This window comes from Scyliorhinus torazame, chromosome 19 (genome assembly GCF_047496885.1).
Source record: "Scyliorhinus torazame isolate Kashiwa2021f chromosome 19, sScyTor2.1, whole genome shotgun sequence".
NCBI classification, from domain to species: Eukaryota; Metazoa; Chordata; class Chondrichthyes; order Carcharhiniformes; family Scyliorhinidae; genus Scyliorhinus; species Scyliorhinus torazame.
In genome coordinates this window covers 133,161,956-133,174,155 of record NC_092725.1, presented here as the reverse complement: position 1 = coordinate 133,174,155, position 12,200 = coordinate 133,161,956, and the positions used below count along the sequence as shown (strand labels likewise).

Here is a 12,200-nt window from a genome sequence, read left to right as displayed (position 1 = left end):
CTATCTCCCCTCAATTTAAAGGTATGTCCCCTCGTGCTAGATATCACCATCCGAGGAAAACCCTGGAACTCCCTCCCTATTGGGCACTGTGGGAGCACCTACACCTTGTGGACTGCAGCAGTTTGAGAAAGCAGCTCATCACCACCTTCCCAAGGGCAGTTTGGGCTCGTGGCTTAGCCAACGACACCCACATCTCTTGACTGAATGAAATAAAAAGGTGGCATGTCTTACAAGGGTAAAAATTCCAACCACCAGAAATGGTTGGGCATGCAGACTCGTGACCTGTTTGGATTTTCTACTGGATAAACTGCACAACCGATTTCTCACTGACGCTGCTGGATCGGGCAAGTATACAATATTCTGAGATGGGATAGAAATGATATTATTCATTTGCAGCTCTCGATATTCTGTACTTCTGCAAACTTCCCACTCCAAGCTCCTGCCCACATAAAACCATTTGAAAACCTGCCAGATTGTGACCTATCCAAAAGGGAAGTCCTGAAGATATGCTGCCATTTTTTTAATAAGCAGTCATTTATCAGAAAGAACACATACACACATTGCACCTGTTTCAGCTAAACAAAATAGGCGACAACCATACTCTGGTTCATCCCCCAGGGGAAAGCTTGGATCAATCAGAGTCAACCTGCCTAGTTTGAATTTAAACAAAGCATGGCAACTCACTGCGAGTCATCACTTAATTGGTTTATTCTCCATAGCAACACCTGTACCAATCAGAGTCCATTCTTGCGAATTGTTCTGAAGAGTCAAAGACAAAAATCTTTGACAACATGTGTTTTTTTCATCAATAATCAGTCATTCATTTGTCAGATATGGGCATTGATATCAAGTGGTCTCATAATGCAAGGAAAAAGAAGCTGAAAGGGCATGTCAGGGGGATTAGATGGCAGCACAATCAGATAACCTGTGCTCACCATTTTGTCACCAACCATATCTGCAGTTTTAAACATACCTACTTGAAAATGATGAGGGTGAACTATACTTGCATACTTCAGCACAGCAAGGGAGCCGATGTAAAATTCAGCTATGTTTTGCAACATAGGTGGTTATGGTGCTGTGGTGGTGATGAAAGTCATCTTCGGTCTCACTTGTTCTGCCCTCATCTCTTTCCAGTCTGCCTTACAGCACATTTGCTGCGTCAGGCAATTTGCCATCCACAATTGCAACACACAAACAACGGATCATTGTTCACATGGTCTGCGTTTTCATCTATGTTCCCACTGACCAGGAGCAGAGCACGGCTGCCAAATTCGACCCATCTATTAGATTTCACGAAGTACAGGGGAGGATGTTCGCATCTGGACAGAAGGTACAGATTCTGGCTCCATCTCTCCCTCCTGATGCATGCTTTCTGACTCAGTCAGTGCAAACTCTCTCAAATTGACTTTCTGAACACGAAAGGCAGTGAGTAGTATCATGGATTCTGGTAAACTGCTAGTTACACACAGTGGATCTGATCCAGTCAGATCAGACTGCACACAGTGGATCTGATCCAGTCAGATCAGACTGCACACAGTGGATCTGATCCAGTCAGATCAGACTGCACACAGTGGATCTGATCCAGTCAGATCAGACTGCACACAGTGGATCTGATCCAGTCAGATCAGACTGCACACAGTGGATCTGATCCAGTCAGATCAGACTGCACACAGTGGATCTGATCCAGTCAGATCAGACTGCACACAGTGGATCTGATCCAGTCAGATCAGACTGCACACAATGGATCTGATCCAGTCAGATCAGACTGCACACAATGGATCTGATCCAGTCAGATCAGACTGGACACAATGGATCTGATGGATCAGACTGTGTGTTGTGAATCTGGCCAAGGAACATTATGCTGTGTACCCTGTACCGGATTAGACTGTCTGCGCCAGATCTGACCATGTGAGATATATTTATGTATTAAATGTGTTCCTGTTTGATGAGTTTATATACTGAAGATGTGATCCTGTGAAATCCTCTGGAGTCAGGTTAGGAAGCAAGCTGCAGATCTGATTCGATGAGGGGCGAATGGGCGGCTGAGAATTGATCAGATAAAGTGTGTGTGTGCACAGACTGTCGGCTGTGGGCAGGGGACAGGGTGCAGAATCCCTCCACCTCTCGTTGTACATACACTTCCCGGAGGCGGAGCCAATCCACCCGGAGTTTATCAGCGCCTGCGTCAGGAGGAGCAGCTAACTCATCCTGAAACTTACAGATTGGCTTCTTCATTTGGTTTCACAGAGGGACTTTTAAGATTGTGTTTGGTCATCCCCGGCGGCGAGGAGGAGGAGGAAGTGGAGAGTTCACCTGTGCAGCAGGAGCCGGTTCCCAGCTGCTCACCGCTACCTGTGGGCAGCGAGAGCTTCAGAAAGACTGGCAGAGACGGCACCCAGTCCCCCCAGGAGAGGCTACCGCAGCTAACGGGGAGGAAGAGCCTTTTGCCAAAGCATTGATTGACTAAAATCCGGCGGGGAGGAGAGGAATGCACTGGAATGAGTGGGTGAAGCTTTGCCCGAGGCTGTGACAAGGACATTTCCAAGAGGATCCAGCTTTGAGTGGAGGACACACTCAGGTATGTATGTATGTGTCCCCTTGTTAACGCCACACAGCAACGTGCACTTTGTAACTTGTCAGCTTTTTGCACTGAACCCATACATTGCTTGTGTGTGAAAGAGAGAGCGCTTTTAATTTTTGATTCAGTATACGTTCCAATGCTTTCTTTGGAACATGTTTTCCCTCTTTTATTTTTGAAACGAGCTGCAAATTATATTTCATTTTGCAGCAACTGTTACAACTGAAAAATCAGTTGTGTCCGAATGAGGTCATGTGCACACGATGTGTGATTCATTTTCCTGCACATTGATTCTGTGCAGTGTACAGAGAACGTGTTTTTTTTAACTTTACACTGGAGATTTGATGGACCCACGGATTTCCCTAACCTGAAGACTTTTTATTTTCTTATACAGGGTTGAAAGTGGGTATTTTCCCCCAAAAGAGGTGACTCATTCAATTTGCTGTGCCTAAGATGAATGGTTTTAATTATTTCTTTAACCATTAAGTTAGCACTGGAGAATCGTGTGTAACACTTAGTCTGCATTTGTGACCTGGAGCTAGGTTTTCACATAGACACTGAGAAACAGAATGATTATCAGGGCCATGGTCGTGATTGGCACCAAGGGATTAATTATCAGCCAGGCTGCATTCCCAAAGTGTTTCAGCAGTTACCCATACCTTAAGTGTCTGGTGCATCTGATCAAATTTCAGCAGTAGCCTCATTATTGGCCCGTGCAAGCTGCTTTCTGCACTTGAGGTAAGTGTGCGTCACTTTGGGAAGGAAATGTGAGTTTGTTGCATGAATCTTGCAGTGCTTTCATATAATAATCTTTATTGTCACAAGTAGGCTTACATTAACACTGCAATGAAGTTACTGCGAAAAGCCCCCAGTCGCCATATTCCAGCGCCTGTTCGGGTACACTGAGGGAGAATTCAGAATGTCCAATTCACCAAACAGGTGACTGTGGGGGGAAACCGGAGCACGTGGAGGAAACCCATGAAGACACAGGGGGCAGCACGGTAGCATTGTGGATAGCACAATTGCTTCACAGCTCCAGGGTCCCAGGTTCGATTCCGGCTTGGGTCACTGTCTGTGCGGAGTCTGCACATCCTCCCCGTGTGTGCGTGGGTTTCTTCCGGGTGCTCCGGTTTCCTCCCACAATCCAAAGATGTGCAGGTTAAGTGGATTGGCCATGATAAATTGCCCTTAGTGTTGGGTGGGATTTCTGGGTTATGGGGATAGGGTGGAGGTGTTGACCTTAGGTAGGGTGCTCTTTCCAAGAGCCGGTGCAGACTCGATGGGCCGAATGGCTTCCTTCTGCACTGTAAATTCTATGATAATTCTATGATAACATGCAGACTCCGCACGGACAGTGACCCAAGCCGGGAATCGAACCTGGGACCCCGGCACTGCAAAGCAACAGTGCTAACCACTGTGCTACCATGCTGCCCGGAGGTAGTGTGGAAACTCTTGAATACAGGGCTGGATTTCTGAACAATTGATTAACGAGGAACAAAATTGTCTTCAAATGGGAACGTTGGATTCCCTGTCAATCTCGCTTCTGCCCCAGCATGGCAACGTGTTTAGAGCAGTATGATTCTTGCACAATAGCAACAGCAAATTTGCTTGTTTGCTACCTCAGGTTGTTAGACTACTTGGTAATGGTAACCATATTCACTGCTAATGGTTGCATCAGCCATGATTTAAGAGATTAGTTATATGCACCAGAACATTGCCAGTTTGATCCTTGGTTTTTGCTGTTTTTTACCCAGGGTGATGGTAATGGCACTACAATTGGATACTGAAACAAACCTTTGGCTTAACGGGAGCTCTCCTGGCCTGAGTTCATAGATTTACAGTGCAGAAGGAGGCCATTTGGTCCATCGAGTCTGCACCGGCCCCCGGAAAGAGCACCCGACCTAAGCCCACACCTCCACCCTATTCCCATAACCCAGTAACCCCACCTTAACCTTTTTAACATGAAGGGCAATTTCGCATGGCCAACTCACCTAACCTGCACATTTTTGGACTGTGGGAGGAAACCGGAGCACCCGGAGGAAGCCCACGCAGACACTGGGAGAACGTGCAGACTTCACACAGACAGTGACCCAAGCCGGGAATCGAACCTGGGACCCTGGAGCGAGGCACACTGGTATCTGGTGGGTATAAATGCCCCCGTCTCTCAATGTATGGGTGGTGAGAAGCCATTCAATAATACCTGCATATTAGACTAACCACCATACCAGCTGCTGGCAGAGATTGATGGAAGAGATGGTTATGTTACAACCTGTCAGACTGTCAATCAGCCTGTGAAACCTTCCAGTACTTTTAGTCAAAGAAAGGGTGGGGAGTTTTTGACAAATACAATTGGCTTCTCTGCTCCTTGTACTTCTTCCCAGTGAGTCCACAGGAAGCAGCTCATTTCATAGAATCTACAGTGCAGAAGGAGGCCATTCGGCCCGTCGAGTCTGCACCGGTTCTTGGAAAGAGCACCCTACCCAAGGTCAACACCTCCACCCTATCCCCATAACCCAGTAACCCCACCTAACACTAAGGGCAATTTTGGACATAAAGATCAATTTATCATGGCCAATCCACCTAACCTGCACACCTTTGGACTGTGGGAGGAAACCGGAGCACCCGGAGGAAACCCACGCACACACGGGGAGGATGTGCAGACTCCGCACAGACAGTGACCCAAGCCGGAATCGAACCTGGGACCCTGGAGCTGTGAAGCAATTGTGCTATCCACAATGCTACCGTGCTGCCCGTGTTTCTTCCCTTTTGTTTTCAAATCCAGCAGATGAAGTTTTGTATTGGTTAGCACTGTTGCTTCACAGCTCCAGGGTCCCAGGTTCGATTCCCGGCTTAGGTGACTGTCTGTGTGGAGTCTGCACGTTCTACCTGTGTCTGTGTGGGTTTCCTCCGGGTGCTGCGGTTTCCTCCCACAAGTCCCGAAAGATGTGTTGTTAGGTAATTTGGACATTCTGAATTCTCCCTCAGTGTACCCGAACAGGCGCTGGAGTGTGGCGACTAGGGGCTTTTCACAGTAACTTCATTGCAGTGTTAATGTAAGCCTACTTGTGACAATAATAAAGATTGTTATTATTATTACAGGGGTGAAGTTGGGCAACATTATGGAGGTGGAAATAAATGATGTGTGGGGTGAAGATCATCTTGGGATCAAAAATAACACTAAGGTTGCAAGGAATCTGGTAGTTGGGATAGTTGCCAAGGTGATAGACGGAGTCATCAGTAAAGCAACAGAGTTCATGAGCAGGATCAATTAATAAAGGCTTCTATCTTCCAAATATTTCACAGGGAGATATTTCTGCCCATCCAGTACTGGATATTCGACAGTCAGATAATGTGGAGAAGGAGAGGTCAGGAGAGATTGGGGAGAGTTAGAGCTAGTCACCGTACAATTGCCATCGTTTTGGATGATGTTGCTGACTGGCATCATGTGGCTGAGAAATCAGAGAGGGTCAAGAATGGACCCTTGTGGATCACCGAAGGTAATAGTGCAGGAGTGAGGAAGGAAGCCATTTCAGGTGATTCCCTGTTTTCAACAATTACTGCCTGATTTCAAATAAAATCAGGCAGTGCAATCTCATCCAGTGCACGACATTGGAGTAGAATTTTATGGCCAACGTGTCAGGTAGGGTTACTGGCTTATGGGGTTAGTGTGGAAGCGTGGGCTTAAGTAGGGTGCTCTTCATAAGGGCTGGTGCAGACTCGAGGGCCGAATGGCTTCCTTCTGCACTGTAAATTCGATGAAATCTATGTGTCAAAGGCTACAAACAAGAAGAAGAAGAAAGAAAAGAAAATCACTTATTGTCACAAGTAGGCTTCAAATGAAGTTACTGTGAAAAGCTCCTGAAGGAAGTTGAGGAGGGATAGTTTACCTTGGTCATTCTTTTGTTTGTATCCAGTCAGTTGTGACTCTAATTTGGAATTTTGTGAGTGAAGAAGAGTCTGCTCTGTACTACTCAGCTTGTCAGCATTACAACTGCGATGGCAAGGTGGCATGGTGGGCAGCACTGCTGCCTCACAGCGCCAGGGACCCGGGTTCAATTCCAATCTCGGGTCACTATCTGAGTGGAGTTTGCACATTCTCCCTGTGTGGGTTCCCTTCAGGTGCTCCGGTTTCGTCCCAGTGCAAAGATGTGCAGGTTAGATGGGTTGGCCATGCTAAATTGCCCCTTAATGTCCAATGGATGGGTGAGGTTACAGGGTGGGGGATTGGGCATAGGTAGGGTGCTCTTTCGAAGGGTTGGTGTAGACTCAATGGGCCAAATTGCCTCCTTCTGCACTGTAGTAAAGTGGACACTGGAAGTCTGCAGATGGGTATAGATAGTTTAAGTGAGTGGGCATGGGTCTGGCAAATGGGAGTACAATGTTGGTAAATGTGAGGTCATCCATTGTGGTAGAAATATCAGTAAAATGGACTATTATTTAAATGGTAAAAAATTGCAGCATGCTGCCATGCGGAGGGACCTGGGTGTCATAGTGCATGAATCGCAAAACGTTGGTTTGCAGGTGCAGCAGGTAATTAAGAAGACAAATTAAATTTTGTCCTTCATTGCTAGAGGGATGGAGTTTAAAAACACAGATGCTATGTTGCATCTGTATAGGGTGTTGGTGAGGCCACATCTGGAGTACTGTGTACAGTTTTGGTCTCCTTACTTGAGAAAGGGTATACTGGTGCTGGAGGGGGTGCAGAGCAGATTCACTAGGTTGATTCCAGTGTTGAGAGGATTCGCTTATGAGGAAAGACTAAAGTAGACTGGGACCATACTCATTGAAATTTAGAAGAATGAGGGGGATCGTATAGAAACATGTAAAGTTATGAAGGGGATAGATAAGCTAGAAGCAGGGAGGTTGTTTCCACTGGCGGGTGAAAGCAGAACTAGCCTCAAAATAAGGGGGAGCAGATTTAGGACCGAGTTGAGGAGGAACTTCTTCACCCAAAGGGTTGTAAATCTGTGGAATTCCCTGCCCAGTGAAGCAGTTAAGGTGACCTCGTTGAATGTTTTTGAGGCAAGGATAGATAGATTTTTCCAACAGGAAAGGAATTAAGGTGAGAAGATGGGTAAGTGGAGCTGAGTTCACAAAAAGATCAGTCATGATCTCATTGAATGGCAGAGCAGGCTCGAACGGCCAGATGGCCTACTCCTGCTCCTAGTTCTTATGTTCTTGATTCTATGATGTGCTGTGTTGCTTCCAAAATGGCTTTTGGAATCCAAATACATACTTCTGGCGCTCACGCCACCTGACACCATTCTGCTCAGACATTTGCCTCTGTGCAGGGTGTGCCCTCTGAATGTTTGCAGACTAAGAACATGTTGTCATGGCAGCATTGCTATGTGGAAGCTCAACATGCCAGGCTAATGCCCTCTCTTAAGCTTTCCCTCTCTTGAGCACCTGTTCAGCATTGGGAGGGAGGAGGGACCCCCATCCCCACCCCACAACCATTACTTATAGCAATCATCAACAACATTCAGGTTAGTTTATTGGTTTTTGCTATGATTGTATCCATTCTATCAACACCTAGCTGGTGGGTGACCATATGAAAATGAAAAAAATGAAATGAAAATCGCTTATTGTCACAAGTAGGCTTCAAATGAAGTTACTGTGAAAAGCCCCTAGTCGCCACATTCCGGCGCCTGTTCGGGGAGGCTGGTACGGGAATTGAACCGTGCTGCTGGCCTGCCTTGGTCTGCTTTCAAAGCCAGCTCTTTAGCCCTGTGCTAAACCAGCCCCTCATATGCAGTGAATCATTCAGGTCAGCAGCGCCTGCTATCCAGTTATGATGCCTTAATTCTGGATTCGAGCCACCCAGGGCAAACCAGAAGGTGGTTACTGGATGAAAAGCGCTATCTTTTGACCACATGGCTCGCAACTTGCATTTAACAAAAGCCATGCGGCGGTAGATTGACCATTAGGGTGATGTAAACAGTGTTTCGCTCTCAGGATATCCAGATTTGTGGTGGTCTGTGCAATGCACGCTACACAGTCTGGCTATTATGAGAGCAGAACCCTGTTATCAGCTATGCGGTAACCAACTGAGGAGCGAGAAGAGGTGGGGAGACAGCCAACATAATTACTGTCTGTCCGGGCCGTAAGTGAGCGACTAATCTGACTGCAATAACAGCAAACCCCTGTGCCCCATTCACCTGCAGTTCCACATCTTACCTTCCCCTCTTACTGAGAGTCACAGCAACTGTTAAGCCAGAATACAAAAATAGAAGGCACCACAAAATAAAAGTTTTGAACCCAGTCTATTAATCAGACCATGCCATATTGCATATGGCAGCCAACCATTTACTCTTTTTAATTCCCTTTGGGCCTGTCTTCTTTGTGCCCTTGTCTGATCTAATGCCCCTACATTACTTCCCCCATTGGCTGCAACACTGCTGGGGCGAGGCTGATGACTTTCACTGCTGATCTTATATGATGACCCCACACGGCGTGGTGTCTCTCGGGCCCGGCTTCAGATCGCGCCATTCTGGTGAGGGCGAAAACACCCTGCGCTGGGTGGCTGGCAGACAACAGCGTGGGAACTGGTGGAGTGACAGTGTGGGAGGACAAGTACTGCCGGCCTGAGAGAGGGTAGCTGGCTTGTACTCCATGGAGCCACTCCCACCCCCCCAGCAATCCTAGTAACGAGCTGGAGTTTGTCTGGAGGGCCTCCGGAGGCTCTCTGTGGAGAGCTAATGTCTCTGTGGATAGCGATGTCTCTATCTGTTACATGATACAAATTTGACAGCCATGGATTTTCAAATGATCAACTAGTATTATGCATCTAATAGTAACACCATGGAATATCTTCTTTTGCGTCAAGTCAATAGTATACAAAGTACTTATTTAAAATTTACTTCAGCTATCATTTTCAGTCATACACCACTTTTTGCCAACTCATTTTTGGTTTATTTCTCTTTATCACAAGTGTAATCATAATAATAGTCTTTATTGTCACAAGTAGGCTTATATTAACAGTGCAATGAAGTTACTGTGAAAAGCCTCTAGTCACCACATTCTGGTGCCTGTTCGGGTACACTGAGGGAGAATTCAGAATGTCCAATTCACCTAACAGCAGGGTCTTTCGGGACCCCTGGGAGGAAACTGGAGCACCCGGAGCAAACCCACGCAGACACGGGGAGAGCGTGCAGACTCCGCACAGCCAGTGACCCAAGCGGGAATCGAACCTGGGACCCTGACGCTGTGAAGCCATAGTGCTAACCACTATGCTACCACAATGCCCAATTCTAGAGGCAAAACGGAGTTTTAATCAAAACTATGGCACACAAACCTAATGTTGGGCATAAAATGGAGTTGAAACGAAGGCTGCTTAGTTTTTGCCACAAGCTAGGAGTGGCTCAGTTCTAGCCCTCTCGAGCTAGATCGGTATAGATTCAAACCTTATACAAGAGATTCTCACCCATAATCTAGGCAAGAGCTTCAAAGCTGTGTTGCCAGCAGTGCTTTCTTTAGATGTGATTGGGCGTTAAATTGAGCCCCCATCTGCCCTTTCAGCTGATATTAAAAAGTCCCATGATATATTTAAAGAGCAAGTGTGCTGGACAATATTTAGCCCTCAACCAACGCTAATGAAGTTAAATTACTTACAAGGGTCTCCACCTTTTGACATTATTTTTCTTTTGCTCGGTGCTATCCTATTTATACCATAGTTCAAAGCTGAATTGGACTAAGTCTTGACAGTGGTTCATGAACCACACTTATCCTTGTCCATGTTATTTATATTCTGCAGCAACAACTGCTTGCATTTATATAACATCTTTTTTAAAAGGGAAATGCCTCCGGCGACATCACAGGCGCGTACTCAGTCAAAAATTGACTCTGAGTCAAAGGAAGCAATATCAGGATGCGTGGCAAAAGATTTGCTCAGAGTTAGGTTATAAAGAACACCTTGAAGGAGAGGGGACTGATGGAGAGTTTAGGGAGGGAATTCCAGAATCTAGGATATAAATGGTCGAAAGCATGGCCGCCAACGGTGGTGCGAAGATAATGGGGATGCAGAAGAGGTCAGTGTTGGAGGAACACTGGAGGGTGCTCTTTCAAATGGTCGGTGCAGACCCGATGGGCCGAATGGCCTCCTTCTGCACTGTAGGGATTCTATGATTCTATGAACACAGAGTTATTTTGAGTGACATAGGGCTGGAGGAGGTTACAAAGACTGGGAGATGTATGGACACCAGGATGAGAATTTTAAATTGACATATTGGTGGACCAGGAGCTCAGTGAGAACACAAGGGATGGATAGGAAGGACTTGGTATCGGTTAAGTTTCAGTGAACTGAAGTTGATGCAAGGTAGAAGTGAGGTTCCCCAGGAGAACATTGACATTGTTTAATCTGAGGTAACAGTGGCCTTGATATTAACTACACCAAAAACAACAACTTGCATTTATATAGCACCTGAAACATGATCAAATAAGGTGGTTTACAACATCGTTTTCAAACAAAATTTGGAACCAAGTTACTTAACAGCATGTTACGGCTAACACAGGCGAGCAAAGGCTCTGTGAAAGAGGGAGGTTTTAGAGCAATAGAATCTCTTCAGTACAGAAGGCCATTCAGCCCATCGAGTCTGCACAAACCCTCTGAAAGAGAACGCTACCTAGACCCACTCCCCAACCTATCCCCGTAGTCCCACCTAACCTGCGCATCTTTAGACTGTGGGTGGGAGGAAACCGGAGCACCCGGAGGAAATCCACGCAGAGACGGGGAGAACGTGCAGACTCCACACAGTCACCCGAGGCCGGAATTGAAGCCGGGTCCCTGGGCTGTGAGGCAGCAGTGCTAACCACTGTGCTACCGTTTTAAGGAGGACAGGGATGTGCAAAGCTCCTTGGGTCATTTTACTGTATTAAATACATGTTTTGTTGTTGTTTTTTAACTGGTGCGCCCTACCTGGAAATGCATGGCATGGATGATAAAGTCAACAATGTGTTATGACATCGAGTCCACGAATAGTGTAAATATCTATTTTGTCAGAAAACCAGCATGCAATCTATTTACACTGTAGTTCAGAACTGTTTGTTGCAGAGGAAGTGTGTTTATTTTTCTTGTTTAAGTTTGGGGTTTATAACATATTGCAATGAAACCTGGGGGACTTGAAGGGTAAGGGGACTTGCGGCCGATCGGATTGAATTCATGGATCACAAGGGCTTAAACAAGTCATTTGGAGTCCAGACACACAGCAAATGATTGCACCAGCACACTATTACTATGGAGAAAAAAAAAGACACTGGAATTAAATCTTAAGCAGAGAGTTATCATTTGGTACAGTAATTGCACTTTGTATTAATTGACACAAGTTACTATTTTATAACAGTAATGCCATATCTCAAACATAGCTAAATTAATCACTGATTCCTATTTCACAGTGAACTATTTAATTTCTGACACCCAAGTATGCAGCCCATTGAAAAAATATCCGTTGCAATGTTGTACTCTTTGCTTACCGGAATGAATACTCTTGTCAAGTGCAATGTTTAACTGTAGCTAAAGAAAAGAGCTTTGTTGCAGTTATTTCTGTGTGTACCTGGCTGGGGAAAGCTTCTGATCTGTTTAAAAGATATACAAATGGGAACCTTTCGAAATGGTGGGTGCAGTCTG

General features: G+C 46.0%; 1 protein-coding gene across 1 annotated transcript in view; it reads left to right on the top strand.

Moving 5' to 3' along the window:
* Nucleotides 1-2,105: 2,105 nt before the first annotated feature.
* met (MET proto-oncogene, receptor tyrosine kinase) overlaps nucleotides 2,106-12,200 on the top strand; it is a 210,761-nt gene continuing 200,666 nt past the window's right edge. The window contains exon 1 of the mRNA XM_072485264.1: nucleotides 2,106-2,578. The gene's annotated coding sequence lies outside the window, so the exon portion shown is untranslated. The remainder of the gene's footprint in view (nucleotides 2,579-12,200) is intronic.